Genomic DNA, 17,558 nt, shown 5'->3' on the forward strand with positions numbered 1-17,558 from the left:
GAAATCGTGCAATAATTGGTGACAAAAAAGCGCGGACAGCTTTCATGCAGACAGGTTACAAGTCTTCCGTTGATTTTTTTCCCTTACAACTTACTTTTAATCCGATCGATAGGTAGATAGGAAGAACATAAATAAAGGGCATCAAATTCGAGATAACCCAGTATATAGATAAAGTAACTTAATTACAACTCAGGGGACAAACAAAAATTTTGTCTGTCAAAAAAATATTAAAGGACGAGTGCAACTTTCTATTCTTGCAATGCAGAACAATTGATACTTTTCAGGAACTTTTTGACAGGATGCCGAGAATATGGAAAGCCATGTCTCTCAGTCGTACAATTTCAGAAAATTCAAAAATTGGAAAAGTCGATACCATGTAACAACATTGTTGGCAGCATTTAAATAATTTCATAATTATATCAGACTTGGGTTTCTGGGTTGTATGGTCTGTTGTTTGTCTGTTATGGTTGGACTTAACCAACAGCACACCTTACGGACTTAGGGGGATGAGTAAGGGCCTGAAAACAGTTATAACAAACACAGTGAAGTAGGTTTTAGAACTTGTATCTTCAAAAGCGCATGAGAAAGTCATATATAATTTATAACAATATTATAGTATATAATGCAAATAATAGAAACATCTAATTCATATGATTTTACAATATAATTGATCAATTAATATCTTTGGTATACAAACTTTACGTTAATGCATGAGCATATGCATTTTAACTGACGAACACGGATGCTTATAATATTTCTTATAAATAAAAGCTTATTTAGCATTCAAATATATAAGCAAGATGCGGACTAAATCTTAAATGTATGAGCATAATGCAAGACCTAATATTTGAACCTAACGGAGCATAAAGCATGTGCTGAACAGCATAAAGTATTGAATGCATAATATCTTAAACAATGGACATGAATAAACATGTTGAATTCTTTTATCTTTCGAATTATAATCATGGTAGATCATATATTGCGCTAGTAAAAACTTAAACTATATAAAAACCTATTAACCCAAAAATAATCAATTCCGACGATGAGCATTGGTTGAGAAATATTCGAAATCGAGACAAACTTAGCATTACGAAACTAATCGTGAATATTCAAATAATATAAATATTTAACAATATAATATGAAATGGGGAAACTAGCTTTAAAAATATATATGCTTGCTTTGTATTAAAAATTCATGACTCGTAATAATATAGGGCTAAACAACAAGAATAGTTTACGATAAATAATTTCTTATTAAATTAGCCTACACATGTGGAAATTACGCATAAAGCGTTAATTAAAATAATTGACATCTTACCCTTGCAGAACTGACCTTAATTCTTATTAAGTATAAACAAGCGATAAGTTAAAATTATCATTTCCAACATGCGAGCGTAAAACTAAATTCTATAATGCGTTTAAAAATACCCTTGAGTAAAGAAAGTTTGTGAAGAATAAACCAACCTTTTTTTGAACATATATACATCTATTTACACTGATCGAGAAACAACAATTTGGTCTTAACTTCTTTACTTGCAGAACTCATAGATATTTAACTTCAACTTTACTAAATGAAATGGAAACGAATCTTTACGAAGTTTCATGATTCAATTGAATAAAATAATGAAAGAAACATATTAACTTTGAATAATTTAAATACTTGACTCACCTGACTCAGTTATAACAAACACAGTGAAGTAGGTTTTAGAACTTGTATCTTCAAAAGCGCATGAGAAAGTGCCACTTTTTAGACCGAAATTCACTTGTTCGATTTTGCGTTACTGTTTCAGGTTCGACCAATCAGATTCGTTAAACACCCGAGCCACTTAGTTACCCTGATAATTTGGGGTAAAAAGGGGCGTGGAAAGATCTTTGCTGGACAGGACATAGAACCCTAATTGACTAGGTTACCTAGACATATGTTGTTTACACAACAACTTGTTTGTGTTTAAAGGACAAAAGACTTAGTAAAAAGACATGTCTAATTGTGTCCACTTAGCTTGTCGCTAAACATCTTAAATTGATAAAAATAATGCCTAACAAAGAGAAAATCTGAAGTGACAAATGCTAAAGTAAATATCTGTCAAATTTGAACTTTTTATCTTAAATATATCGAGAATATAAAAAATGATTTCCTTCAACAATAATGAACGAATATAAAACAAAAATACTTTTAATCAATACTGCAGCTTCGAAATGGACTTTAAATAAATAAAATATCTTAAACTTATTCCTTTTTGCTGAAAACTAAATTTTCTCAAAAATATAAAATGAGGTCTAAAATGACTCTATGACAACTATTTACGATTCTACAAACACTATTAAAAATTTAAAGCGTGCACTGTATGGTATATGTCTTTTAATTAATGAACAGGAAATTAAATTTTAAAATTCATTGAATAGTGTCTTCGACTGTTCAATCATATATTAAGAACAGATAATTTACAGTGGCGGATCCAGAACTTTTCATAAGCAGTCAGGGGCATTACTTAAACAGGTAACTTTTAAAATTACCTATACAAGTAATGTTGAAAACGAGGCTATTTAAAAAATTACTTATATAAGTAATTTTTCTAAATATTATTTTTATATGTGTCCAATTATACAGATTTTGCTAGTTTTAACAAATTTTAACAGTCATCTGGTTATTTTTCCCATGAAATATAAAATCTAATCCTTCTGAAACACTAATTGCCTTTCTGACGCTCTTATCTTTCATATCGACGCTTCTGGGTCAAAAATTGGTCTCTTGGGACTATTAAAATATCTTTTTCCTTGAAAATCTTTAAGGTAGACAGATATAAATAGATAGAAACTTGTAAATTAATCAAGACTTGAAGTTATTAATAATTTGTAACCCAAAACAATTACATATGTTCCTTAAATAAGTATTATTACTAATTCTTTCAAAGATGTATAAAATAACTTATTCAAGTAACATTTTTGTCATTTTTTTTTAAAGTAACCCTTTATATCTATACTCCTCTCAAATCAAATAAATTCTTAATTTTATGATATTAAATGATGTAAAAATTCATGAAAACTTCATTTAGTCCATGCTTCTATTGAAATTTAAAATAACCCCATTGAGTAATTTTATATTTTTTAAAAACAAAAATTACTTATATAAATAACTAAAAATAGTTACTTGTTTAAGTAACGCCCCTGACTGACAAAGGGGGGGTTGGGGGTTGGGGGTTGGGGGTTGGGGGGGGGGGGGCTGACTGACCTAAGGGGTGGGGCGCTCCAGTCATGCTTCAGTGATTCCCTATATAATCAACCAAATTTTTCCCACGAAAGGGGGGGCCCGGGCCCCCCAGGGCCCCCTGGATCCGCCTATGATTTAGCGGTTATATATGAATAAAAACATTTTAAGTACGTTTGAATCTTATGCAACTTTTGAGTTTATAGACATATCTGAAAACTGGCTGCTAGCGAAGTGGCTGCTAGCTTGAGCTTGGTTATAAATTAGTGACACACGTCAGTTTTGATTAATCATAGTGACAAAAGACTCTTTTTATCAAGGATAATTCATTTTTCTATTAAAACTGTTTAAACTTAACTGTCTTATGTGTATTTGTGTCACCAGACCTAATAATAAGAAGATGTGGTATTAGTGCCAATGAGACAACTATCCATCCAAGTCACAATGTAAAAAGTAAACAATTATAGGTCAAAGTACGGCCTTCAATACGGAGCCTTGGCTCACACCGAACAGCAAGTTATAAAGGGCCCCAAAAAGACAAGTGTAAAACAATTCAAACAGGAAAACCAACGGTCTAATCGATTTAAAAACGAGAAACAAGAAACACTTATGAACCACACCAACAAACGACAACCACTGAACAACAGGCTCCTGACTTTTTGGTTGTATAATTTAGTTATACCCCACAAAGGATTTGTATAGAAAGATGTCTATTTTAATGTAAAAATAATTTATTGAACATCATTTATCAAATTCCTTTACATGCCAGATTCATATAATATTCTGCGAACCTGCTTAAAGCCTATAACAGTACTCCTTGGTGGTGAGTGCATATTAATTATTCTCTTTCCTGCCATTGCCTTAATTAATCCAGTTTTTCATATATGTGTGATTAATGTCCATGGTATGATCGAAAATGAGACAACTATCCACCCAATACCCAATAAAGATTTTAGCAACCAGTAGTCTACATGTATGTCATCGTACACAATTATCCAAACCCATACAGCATAGCAAGTCAATAAAATTTCTCACATGAAACCAACAGCCCATACATAAAACATGTGCGAAAATCATTTTTTAGACCAACTTAAGTTAAGACATATAAGAATAAGGAGATGTGGTATGATTGCCAATGAGACAACTGTCCACCAAAGTTCAAATGAAGTGGATGTAAGCAATTATACAGTCTATCTTTATTTCATATCATGATAGACAAAAGTCAAAGTGTTTTACAGGTACATAAAATTAAGAATGGAAATGGGGAATGTGTCAAAGAGACAACAACCCGACCATAGAACAGACAACAGCAGAAGGTCACCAACAGGTCTTCAATGCAGCGAGAAATTCCCGCACCCGGAGGCGTCCTTCAGCTGGCCCCTAAACAAATATATATACTAGTTCAGTGATAATGAACGCCATACTAAACTCCAAATTGTACACAAGAAACTAAAATTAAAAATAATACAAGACTAACAAAGGCTAGAGGCTCCTGACTTGGGACAGGCGCAAAAATGCGGCGGGGTTAAACATGTTTATGAGATCTCAACCCTCCCCCTATACCTCTAGCCAATGTAGAAAAGTAAACGCATAACAATACGAACATTAAAATTCAGTTCAAGAGAAGTCCGAGTCTGATGTCAGGAGATGTAACCAAAGAAAATAAACAAAATGACAATAATACATAAATAACAACAGACTACTAGCAGTTAACTGACATGCCAGCTCCAGACTTCAATTAAACTGATTGAAAGATTATGTCTTCATCATATGAATATCAGGCACAATCCTTCCCGTTAGGGGTTTAGTATCATACTATCATAACATATATGAGAAGAACATAACCCGTGTCATGCCAACAACTGGTTTTTAAATAAATGTGTTTAGTGCCGATGCAAAGACCCTATAAGTGAATCAATATTAACGCCAAAATATGCAATCTTTAATGACCTGACAACAGTATCGTAACTATATCCCTTCTTAATAAGTCTATTTAAAGGTTTTGTTAGCTTCAGAGGTGAATACTGACATTTTTGTGCTTTATAAAGAATATTTCCATAAAAAATTGGATGAGAAATACCTGAACGTATAAGAAGTCTGCATGTTGAGCTATATTTACGAATGATGTCCTTATACCGATGATAAAATTTAGTAAATGTTTTGACTAGTTTGTGATATCGAAAACCCTGGTGTAATAATTTTTCAGTAATACATAAATTTCTCTCGTTAAAATCTAAAACATTGTTACATACACGAGCGAATCGTACAAGTTGAGATATATAAACACCGTAAGATGGTGACAAGGGAACGTCACCATCTAAAAATGGATAATCAACGATAGGAAATGAAAAATCATCTCTTTTATCATATATTTTAGTATTAAGCTTTCCATTAATGATATAGATATCAAGATCGAGGAAAGGGCAGTGGTCATTGTTAGTATTAGCTTTATTTAAAGTAAGTTCAACAGGATAAATTTCTTTAGTATACATACTGAAGTCGTCATTATTGAGAGCCAAAATATCATCCAAATATCTAAAAGTATTATTAAATTTGTGTATCAGATGTTGTTTCGATGGGTCTTTGCTGATTTTTGTCATAAATTGTAACTCATAGCAATACAAAAAAGGTCCGCAATAAGTGGTGCACAGTTAGTCCCCATTGGAATTCCGATAACCTGACGATATACGGAATCACCAAAGCGAACAAAAATGTTATCTAGTAAAAATTCAAGGGAAGATATAGTAACAAAGCATGTCCAATTGACATAGTTTTTTTGTTTATTGCTACTAAAAAATGACCTAAAAGAGTTTGAACATATATATTCACATTCTGACTTTTTAAATGCCCATTTATTAGGTGTGTGAATTTTTTCTTAATGAGAATGTGAGGCAATGTGGTATATAGGGTAGAAAAATCAAAACTTTGAACAGATTCAAAATCACCAATATATGCATGTAATATATCAAGTACTTCCAACGAGTTCTTGACACTCCAAAAGTAATTAATTCCACTATTTTCGAAGGCCTTATTTGAACAATTTATTATCAGGTTTTTGATTGTACCAAGTGTGCTGGTAAGAAGAATAGACAATTTAGTAGTGGAACAATGGCTTGAAGACGAAATGAATCTATATTTGTAAGGTGTTTTGTGTAGCTTCGGAAGCCAATACATAGTTGGGACTTTCATTGTATTTGGTTCTGCTTGTAAAGCGGTAGCTAAAAGTTCATGTTTGTTACAGATGTCGTTTTCTGAAAATGGAGTCAGTTGGAATGTTGGTGAATTGGTGATTTCTTTTTTCAGAACCTCAATGTAAAATTTACGTCAAACAATAATAATATTATAGCAGCTTTATCGGCCGGGACAAAAACAAATTCCTTGGCTAGTTCTTTTAGTTTATGTTTGATACGAGAAATAGGTTTATTGTGGTTATTGTTAAGAGTAAAATGTTCTTTAAAATGTTGAATACGTATATCAACTATGTTCATTACTGAATTAAAAAAAGAGTCCAAAGATTTTTTGTCAGCCTTTTCCCGTTTTATCCATTTCAAACAGTAAGTATGGAGTGAGTCGTGGATGATAAAACGACACTCATTCCAATTAATAATTGACGGGGGACGATATTTAGGTCCTTTACTGAGGAATGATTTTAACTCTCGGTCTTGAACGATGTTAAGATCTCTATGTATGCTATAAAGTCAATACAAGCCAAAAATGTTCAAAAATTATATACTGTTACATAATAAACATTTTAGTTATCATGTTTACCAAGACATTATTCCTATATAGCTATAGACCTAGCATACATTGTGTATGACAGTTACACAAAGAAGAGTCTAGCTATAGACCTAGCATACATTGTGCATGAAAGTTACACAAAGAAGAGTCTAGCTATAGACCTAGCATACATTGTGCATGAAAGTTACACAAAGAAGAGTCTAGCTATAGACCTAGCATACAGTGTGTATGAAAGTTACACAAAGAAGAGTCTAGCTATAGACCTAGCATACATTGTGTATGTAAGTTACACAGAGAAAAGTCTAGCTATAGACCTAGCATACATTGTGCATGAAAGTTACACAAAGAAGAGTCTAGCTATAGACCTAGCATACAGTGTGTATGAAAGTTACACAAAGAAGAGTCTAGCTATAGACCTAGCATACAGTGTGTATGAAAGTTACACAAAGAAGAGTCTAGCTATAGACCTAGCATACAGTGTGTATGAAAGTTACACAAAGAAGAGTCTAGCTATAGACCTAGCATACAGTGTGTATGAAAGTTACACAAAGAAGAGTCTAGCTATAGACCTAGCATACATTGTGTATGAAAGTTACACAAAGAAGAGTCTAGCTATAGACCTAGCATACAGTGTGTATGAAAGTTACACAAAGAAGAGTCTAGCTATAGACCTAGCATACATTGTGTATGACAGTTACACAAAGAAGAGTCTAGCTATAGACCTAGCATACATTGTGCATGAAAGTTACACAAAGAAGAGTCTAGCTATAGACCTAGCATACAGTGTGTATGAAAGTTACACAAAGAAGAGTCTAGCTATAGACCTAGCATACATTGTGCATGAAAGTTACACAAAGAAGAGTCTTGCTATAGACCTAGCATACAGTGTGTATGAAAGTTACACAAAGAAGAGTCTAGCTATAGACCTAGCATACATTGTGCATGAAAGTTACACAAAGAAGAGTCTAGCTATAGACCTAGCATACAGTGTGTATGAAAGTTACACAAAGAAGAGTCTAGCTATAGACCTAGCATACATTGTGTATGTAAGTTACACAGAGAAAAGTCTAGCTATAGAACTAGCATACATTGTGCATGAAAGTTACACAAAGAAGAGTCTAGCTATAGACCTAGCATACAGTGTGTATGAAAGTTACACAAAGAAGAGTCTAGCTATAGACCTAGCATACATTGTGCATGAAAGTTACACAAAGAAGAGTCTAGCTATAGACCTAGCATACAGTGTGTATGAAAGTTACACAAAGAAGAGTCTAGCTATAGACCTAGCATACAGTGTGTATGAAAGTTACACAAAGAAGAGTCTAGCTATAGACCTAGCATACAGTGTGTATGAAAGTTACACAAAGAAGAGTCTAGCTATAGACCTAGCATACAGTGTGTATGAAAGTTACACAAAGAAGAGTCTAGCTATAGACCTAGCATACAGTGTGTATGAAAGTTACACAAAGAAGAGTCTAGCTATAGACCTAGCATACAGTGTGTATGAAAGTTACACAAAGAAGAGTCTAGCTATAGACCTAGCATACATTGTGTATGAAAGTTACACAAAGAAGAGTCTAGCTATAGACCTAGCATACAGTGTGTATGAAAGTTACACAAAGAAGAGTCTAGCTATAGACCTAGCATACATTGTGTATGAAAGTTACACAAAGAAGAGTCTAGCTATAGACCTAGCATACATTGTGTATGAAAGTTACACAAAGAAGAGTCTAGCTATAGACCTAGCATACAGTGTGTATGAAAGTTACACAAAGAAGAGTCTAGCTATAGACCTAGCATACAGTGTGTATGAAAGTTACACAAAGAAAAGTCAAACTAATTAGAAACTTTTCCCTTAATACGTGACGTAAACCAGATGAAGCTTTGCTTCTTACCTTATTTCTTTCAAAACATGTGAAAGCGTACCAACGTACAGTCAGAAAAAGATGAACGAAGTCTTCCATTTAAGTACCAAGCCACAAGGAATTTTTTTGTCCCTTAGGATTTGTTATAACCTCCCATAGAATTTTTGTTCTCCCCTGAAATGTTTGCCCTCCCTTGAGATTTATTTGTTATCGCTTAGGATTTTATTTTTTCCTTAGGATTTTTTTCCCCTTAGGATTTTTTTTTTATCCTGCAGGATATTTTTCTGTAATGGATTTCTCCTAAGGGATTTTTTTTAGTCCTAAGGGAGAAAATATATCCTGTAGGATATTTGTAGTCTCCTAAGGGATTATAAATTCCATCGGGATTATGCCTTTATCCTATAGGATTTAAAAAAAAACTATGGGAGAAAATAAAATCCTACAGGTTTTTTGAACAGAATACCGATCAAGCCGGTGCTAGGGGCCATCTTAAAATGGCAGATAGGTGAGAGGATTCCCCCCCCCCCCCCCCCCCCCCCCCCGTGTTGAAGGCCTTACTGTGTCTATTAGATGAAGAACAGAAATAAAGCGCTGGTTTTTTTTTTGCTTTTTGTGTGTTATTTTTGTTATTTTGCTGTGCATGTACTGATGTTGTGTCATGAATGAATAACCCATATCCTTTGTTTTCCTATTAAAGAGGTGAAATGTCTTTATAAACGATTTAATCAAGTTCAAAGAAGAAATTAAATCACATGCGATAAATTCTACAGTTCAACTGAATGTTGGATAGTAGGGGCATACCTTTTTGTTTAAATGCATGTAGACGATTAACGGGCTATATATCTGACATGTAGTCAAATTCCTATGAAAAAAAACCACAAAGTACAGCTAAAGGCAATAAGCTCTTGAATAAAAAAAACAAAATTCAAAAATAAAAACTATACTGTATATCAAAGATTGTTCACAGTTACTAACTCACAGTACTTAACCTGCTGATCAGAAATCATTCCATCCTTCAGTAAATACAAGCTGCTGTACGTCATAAAATATTTTATTCTGCAATGTCATCAACAGTACCGGATGCTTAACGTCCAGCGGCAAATTAATATGCATATTCAGGACGAGAACATGTTAATGTAATGTGAATATCAACCCTGCTATGTACTAGATCAACACGCTGAGCCGGATTTTTAACATGCTAGTTCACAAGGAAACAGTCCGCAGGAAGACATGTCACTTTAAATTTACCCGGACACATTATTCTGACTCCGAGCTGACCAGCCTTTGCTCTTACTCCTTAATGCCACGTGCTTAGCGGAGAAGCAGCAAATACCATTTTAAAAATCTTTGGTTTGACCCGGCCGGGGTTCGAAGCAACGACATTCCGCACTCGAGGCGAACACGCTACCACGAGACCACCGAGGCGGTAACAGCAGGTAAACGATGATCTTCGTTAATGCCCAAAACAAACTTTACAGACAAAACAAAGGATACATTTTAATATTGCTTCAAACTATAGATTAGCCCTTTGATATTTATAGCAAACAGTACGACAAGCAAAGATTGAACAAGAACAGTATATTTATAACCGTTATCAATAGGTATAGTCAGCCAAAGAGACAGATTTTCTAAATTGTTAGCTTTATAAACAATATGATCGTCAAAAGCTGCATGGATGTGAAATACCACTTTTTGTCATTCAAATATATCACAATCAAGGAAAGGAAAAGTAACAATTGGACAGGCAAAGTCGCCCCATTATCATAGATTTTGATATGAATAGGACCAAGTGAAATTCTAATATCATGGTCCAAAATGGACATCGGTCGCAATGAATGATTGAAACCATTTTATTAAATTTTATATAATAGTGTTGCTGAAATTGCTGATGTTTTGGTCGGTCTGTTCTGTTGATGGACAATAATAGATAACTAAATTCAAAATTTTGTCTAACTAAAAGTATATTTCTTTGTTTAAGACGATATACAATTCACAATACACATTGCACAATGAAATCAATCTTTATTCCCCCGTTTACATAGTTTTTTTTTTACACAGACATCGTGCTCACAAGCAATTTGATATACTTTATAGTATAATATACACTTGGTATTAATACTGTTTGGCAACTGTTTTTTGTTGTTGTTATGGTATATATGATTGCTTTGTTTAGATTAAGTTAAATCAATATGCAGTACACCTTATTATTTTCAATTTAGAATATAGCAAAGTGCTCTCGACCAATGAAATTGTAGGATTTGGTGTTTCTTAATTGTGAAGAATGAATGAATCATGTTCTTAGTAAGGGCTTATCCTATTGTTAAGGCCTATTTACAGTTTAAAACAAAAAGTTTCTATAAACGAGTTACAAATGCCCCGAAGCACACGTACCAGCTTGAAAGAATCTGTGATTAAAACTGACTAAAAGTTGAATATTGAAACTAACAAAAAAAAAATCAAAATAAGATGAAGTTTACTGGTGCAGTAACATTGGTATCGTTAACGGTATAACATAAGTTTACTGGTGCAGTAACATTGGTACCGTTAACAGTATAACATAAGTTTACTGGTGCAGTAATATTGGTACCGTTAACAGTATAACATAAGTTTACTGGTGCAGTAATATTGGTACCGTTAACGGTATAACATAAGTTTACTGGTGCAGTAACATTGGTACCGTTAACGGTATAACATAAGTTTACTGGTGCAGTAATATTGGTACCGTTAACGGTATAACATAAGTTTACTGGTGCAGTAACATTGGTACCGTTAACGGTATAACATAAGTTTACTGGTGCAGTAACATTGGTACCGTTAACGGTATAACATAAGTTTACTGGTGCAGTAACATTGGTACCGTTAACGGTATAACATAAGTTTACTGTTGCAGTAACATTGGTACCGTTAACGGTATAACATAAGTTTACTGGTGCAGTAACATTGGTACCGTTAACGGTATAACATAAGTTTACTGGTGCAGTAACATTGGTATCGTTAACAGTATAACATAAGTTTACTGGTGCAGTAACATTGGTACCGTTAACGGTATAACATAAGTTTACTGGTGCAGTAACATTGGTACCGTTAACGGTATAACATAAGTTTACTGGTGCAGTAATATTGGTACCGTTAACGGTATAACATAAGTTTACTGGTGCAGTAACATTGGTACCGTTAACAGTAACATTGGTATCGTTAACGGTATAACATATTAAGTTTACTTATTGCATTAACATTGGTACCGTTAACGGTATTATGAGAATATTAATAACTTCAAATTAAAAAAAAAAAAAAACAATATCAAAGCAATTACATTATTGGTGATTCATTTTGGAGCTTGTGGAAAAACCATAGCTTCACGTCCGATAGTATTTTGGTTTTGCATGGTTATAAATGTCCTTCTCGCTCAGTTTTGAAAAAAAAACATTCCTTGAAATTTGCAAAAATCTTTCAAAATTGCAGTTTTGAGGAATCAGACTTATATCACCGGTTTGTACTTAAATGAGCAATAAGACGGGTGCCACATGTGGAACAGGACCTGCTTACCTTCCGGAGCACCTGAGATTATCCCCATGTTTTGCTGGGGTCTTCATTGTTCTATATATATATTTATTTTTTTGTTTTGTGTACTGTTGTTTGTCTTTTCGTCGTTTTGGGGGTTTTTTTTGCCATGGCATTGGACTTTTTATAACATATTTTTGTAAAAATTTGCATTGAATCAAACCAAATCAACTTATATCTAGAAGATAACGTATAGTTTTACTTTTAGTGATTTTTAAAAAAAATTCCTTCTTATAATTCATTATTCCAACTTAAAGTTGATATATCAAGATTGCAGTTCCGAGACGTTGCATGTATATTATACGGAAAAAAACCACCACGAAAATGGTATTTAAATCCTTATAAATACACAGCAAGAGTCGTTTGAAACTGTGGATTTTAAAAAGGGTCCTCGTGTGAAATAATTTCAAAGACAATTGGCCATACTTCTTTAGAAATTCAAGAGCTCTGCTCATCGGTGGCGAATATATATAGTGAGAAGAAGGCTTCGTTCAAAACATATTTTTTCGTAAAATCTTTAAAAATATACTAGTATCTTGTAGAATCAGTAAAATAAAACTGGGCCCTTTTTCCAAAATATGTCTACCAACTTCTGATTGACTATGATATATGCGGAAAATGCGCCTCGTTTAACTTGAAGACTTAGTGCGCTTTCCTTCCGTTCGTGCACTATGTTGCAAATACTATGTCTTCGAACGAAACTACCATTTCGCATAATGAATGTAAACTCCAATCTCATTAAAATAAGATTTTTCACTTTGTCCCTTTGGACGTCGCGACATACAAATCTAACTGAGCGTCGCGACATACAAATCTAACGGAGCGTCGAGACATACAAATCTAACGGAGCGTCGAGACATACAAATCTAACGGAGCGTCGCGACATACAAATCTAACTGAGCGTCGCGACATACAAATCTAACTGAGCGTCGCGACATACAAATCTAACGGGGCGTCGCGACATACAAATCTAACTGAGCGTCGCGACATACAAATCTAACGGAGCGTCGCGACATACAAATCTAACGGAGCGTCGCGACATACAAATCTTACTGAGCGTCGCGACATACAAATCTAACGGAGCGTCGCGACATACAAATCTAACGGAGAAAAGTGCAAGATTTAATTCAGATTGAGAACATCAATAAAGAATTATGATATAATATAATATAATCAATAATCTTTAAACAACTCTTTATTTTCATCAATCTATGCATTACCCATAATTAATATGAAAATACTTAGATGTGACATGATTGCCAATAAGACAACTTTCTTTTAGAGATCAAAATACGTGGATGCATGTACATGTAAGCAACATGTGTAACCATACGGCCTTCAACAACATTGAGCTTATCACATACAGTAAAGTAACGTACAAAAGGACCCGTCATGGCCATATGTGAAACAATTCAAACGAGAAAAACCATCTATGCTTAAACAGTTTATACGAAAAACAAATATTACAGACAACAACAAAAGGCAACCACTTATTTACAGGCTCCTAACATGCCACATAAATGAAGCGGCGACGTTAACATGTTTAAGAGAACTTAATCCTTCCCTAACCTTGGACAGTGCCGTAACAGTATGACTAAAAACAAACTGTAAAACTCAGTTCGAAAGGGTTTGACTCGTGTATCAGTTGCGCAAGAAGCGCCAACAAAAACCAACTTTTTTAGGAGGAGGGTTGAGATCTCACAAAACATGTTTAACCCCGCCGCATTTTTCAGGAGCCTCTCGACTTTGTTCGTCTTGTATATTTTTTTTTAATTTAGTTCATTTATATGTTTCGGAGTTTAGTGTGACGTCCATTTTCACTGAACTAGTATACATTTTTGTTTAAGGGCCAGCTGAAGCCAGCCACCGAGTGATATATTTTCTCGCTGTGTTGAAGACCCATTGGTTGGCCTTGGGCTATTTTCTACTCTTTGGTCGAGTTGTTGTCTCTTTGACACATTCCCCATTTCCATTCTCAATTTTGTTACAGAATGAAAAAAGGCAACAAGTCTAAGTCTAAGAGGAAAGCATGACCTTGTGCAAAATAGAAATATTGACAGTATATATATATATATATATATATATATATAGAATAGTACCGCACCATAAGTACTTATAACTGTATAATTATAGGTAGTCAGTTATGTTTTTATTTATGAATAACAATATCATGCAACGTTAGTACCGGTGAAGACAGTTAATATTCAAAGATATATCTACAGTGTAAGTGATTGTAAATATATGCAAAACAGATTTCGAATGTTATGTTGGAGGAAGTAACAGCACTGTACATAAAGAGAGCACCCCTTCTGAACGAAAATATGGTTAGATGTAAAATGGTGAAGGGAGTACCAGCACTGTGTATATAAAAAGTGCAACTGTTTCACATATGGAAATATGATTCCTTTACAAAGGGGGTGGTTTAAAGATAAGCTAGATTGAATTAGTTTAGTTAAGGATGTTCGCTACTCTGTTTCAAAATAACAAGCTTTTTAAAAGACTGTTATAAATTGATAGTATATAAATAAAGGAACTAAAAAAGCAGAAAAAAATAAAGGGTCCTGGTGCTTGTTTTCGAGATATAAGCCATTGAAAATTTGGCGGGAAATAATTCTCTCTAGCCTTTTCATACATTTAACATTGGCAATTTTAACCTTTTTCTTTAAAAAAAATGAAAAAATAACAAGGGTTTTATAGCATTTTCGAATATGGCTTTTTTTACTATATTTAATAAAATTATGAAAAGAAAAGTAGGGGTTAGCGGGGAAATTTTTTTAATGGCAGTACATGGATAAAAACAGAGGATTCCGAATATCTGGCAAAAATTCAAAAGCAAGAGGTGCGAACATCCTTAAATTGACAACCTCGGAGAATAAGTTCATTCGTAAGATCAATAAATAAACACGGGTCGTATCTAAATTAACGGGTTCTATAAACAACATTAAGTTAAAAAATAAGGATGCCCATTTTTGATAATGTTAATGCAGACACAGTTAAATTTTGAAACCAAAGCTTTGCACATGTGTCTATCATAATAGTTAGTAAAGGTTTCCAAGTAATCTTTGGAACTTGATAATCTAATTACCAGTCATACAGTAGATTATGTGCATTGAAATTTAAACCATGTAAACGGCACAAGTCACAACCAGGGCGAACGATACACAACGCAGGAACGGCCCAAAAGAACTTGCCTGACAGAAAATGAAAATCAACAATATGGAACGAAAAGCCGTCTTTTTTATTGTAATTTTTGTAATCCTATTATTACAAATAGCCCATACCGTATAGTAAGGTAAGGTATAATGGTCAATTTCAAAATCCGTCCATATTCTTGTACGGCTGACCTGTGAGGAAAATACGGCTTTATCATCATTTGAATTTTGGTTTCCTGCATAGTGCAACGTACGTTCTACTACTTGCAGAAGAAAAATAAGGAATAGGTCCGTGGGTTTTCTTGGAAATCGTGCTTAATAATGGTTTACTTTTATAAATTTTGACTTGGATGGAGAGTTGTCTCATTGGCACTCATACCACATCTTCTTATATCCAATTAAAGCTCTAAAATGACCCTAAACTGCATGTCCCAACTCCAAAAATACCAAATATCGTATCAAAATAGACATCTTTATAATTACCCAAATCTTACAATTTTCTGTTTTAACATAGAAAATACAATGCAGATTGATATTATAAAGGCTTTAACTAGTAGTTGGCTATTTTTTATTTATCTTAATGTTTTATAGCGTACTTGATATTTTTTCAACTACATAACAAAAACGTTTTTGCTTGCTATGATATAAATTCTGACACCCCCCTTTTTTTTTTTATCTAGAATGTGCCTCAGTACTAACTCTACATATCATTATAATAATGGAAGCATAAATCAAAAGATAACTCTGTAAATGGTATCAACATTTTTAGAGGTAGCCCGTATTTTTTAACTTGTCCACTTGGTAACGGAATTTTTTTGCAAGATAACAATGGAACATCACGTCCGTATCTATATCATTATAATCAATGTTCTGTGTTTTATAGAATCAGTGGTATAAAAAAACGCCCTAAAGTGTGAATATGTCCACTACATAACGGTCAACTACATAACAATTGACCTAATTTTGTTATGTGGTGGACATTTTTGTTATGTAGTTGACAATTATATCTTATGTAGGTGACAAAAAGCAAAAGTCAAAATCGTACGTTGAACACTGTATTAACCGAAGTAATTAGAAAAAAGTAAATTTAACTTATAATGTTTATTGAAAAGGTCATCATTTATTAGTACTAAACATTGTGATATCAACATAAATGCTATCGTTATGTAGTTGACAAATTCCGTAATTTCTGTTATCTCATTGTGCATTTAAAATGATCTTCCCAGTTTCATTAAGACTGCATATTTTAGATTTTGTTCATATAAATTATTAAGTCAGAATTCATTAGAATATTTAAAATTGAATTGATTTGATAAAAATATTTTCCAAATCTCTATCTAAAATATGAACGGATTTTGAAAACGACCCATAAACAGGGGCGGATCCAGGATTTTAGGTTGGAGGGGCGCAAACTTTAATTTTCGCCGAGCGGAGCGAGGGGATTTTTTTTTTTTTTAGATAAAATTATCGAAATATTCTTTATTAACCTGAGGACAATCCATGCTTTGCAAATTTTAGGGGGCGCGCGCCCGCCACGCCCCCGCCTGAATCCGCCCCTGTTGGTATATGACCCAGTTTGCATAATACTTGAAGTCTACCATTATTTTTTACTATAGATAACAGATCAGCAAGTGTATAATTTATACCATGTTTAATACGTTGATTACGGTTTTTTGCGTTTACCATGATACCTATGTTCAGATTTCGTTTTAGGAAGCCGATTTGTTACATACGTTGCCGGTTAACATGGTCATTCCATTTCAGTTCGGATGTAAATGTGCAGCCCATTTATTTGGCGCTTTTGACAGGTTCTAGAGTGTGACCATGTAGCTTGTAGGATGTTGCAATGATATTGTTTTCCCGGCTGTTCTATTTTAAATGAAATTCATTTTATTGGCACAATAATTATTATCTTCTATAACCGAAGATCAATTTTAGTTATACAAACATTGTCGAACTTATATAAGCCTTTCAAGGTTTAAATTTGAAGAGATTGTTCATTAATTCTGTGTTGAATACTTCACGTTTTAATCCTCA

Source organism: Mytilus californianus, unplaced genomic scaffold (genome assembly GCF_021869535.1).
Source record: "Mytilus californianus isolate M0D057914Y unplaced genomic scaffold, xbMytCali1.0.p SCAF_18, whole genome shotgun sequence".
In the NCBI taxonomy this organism is placed as follows: domain Eukaryota; kingdom Metazoa; phylum Mollusca; class Bivalvia; order Mytilida; family Mytilidae; genus Mytilus; species Mytilus californianus.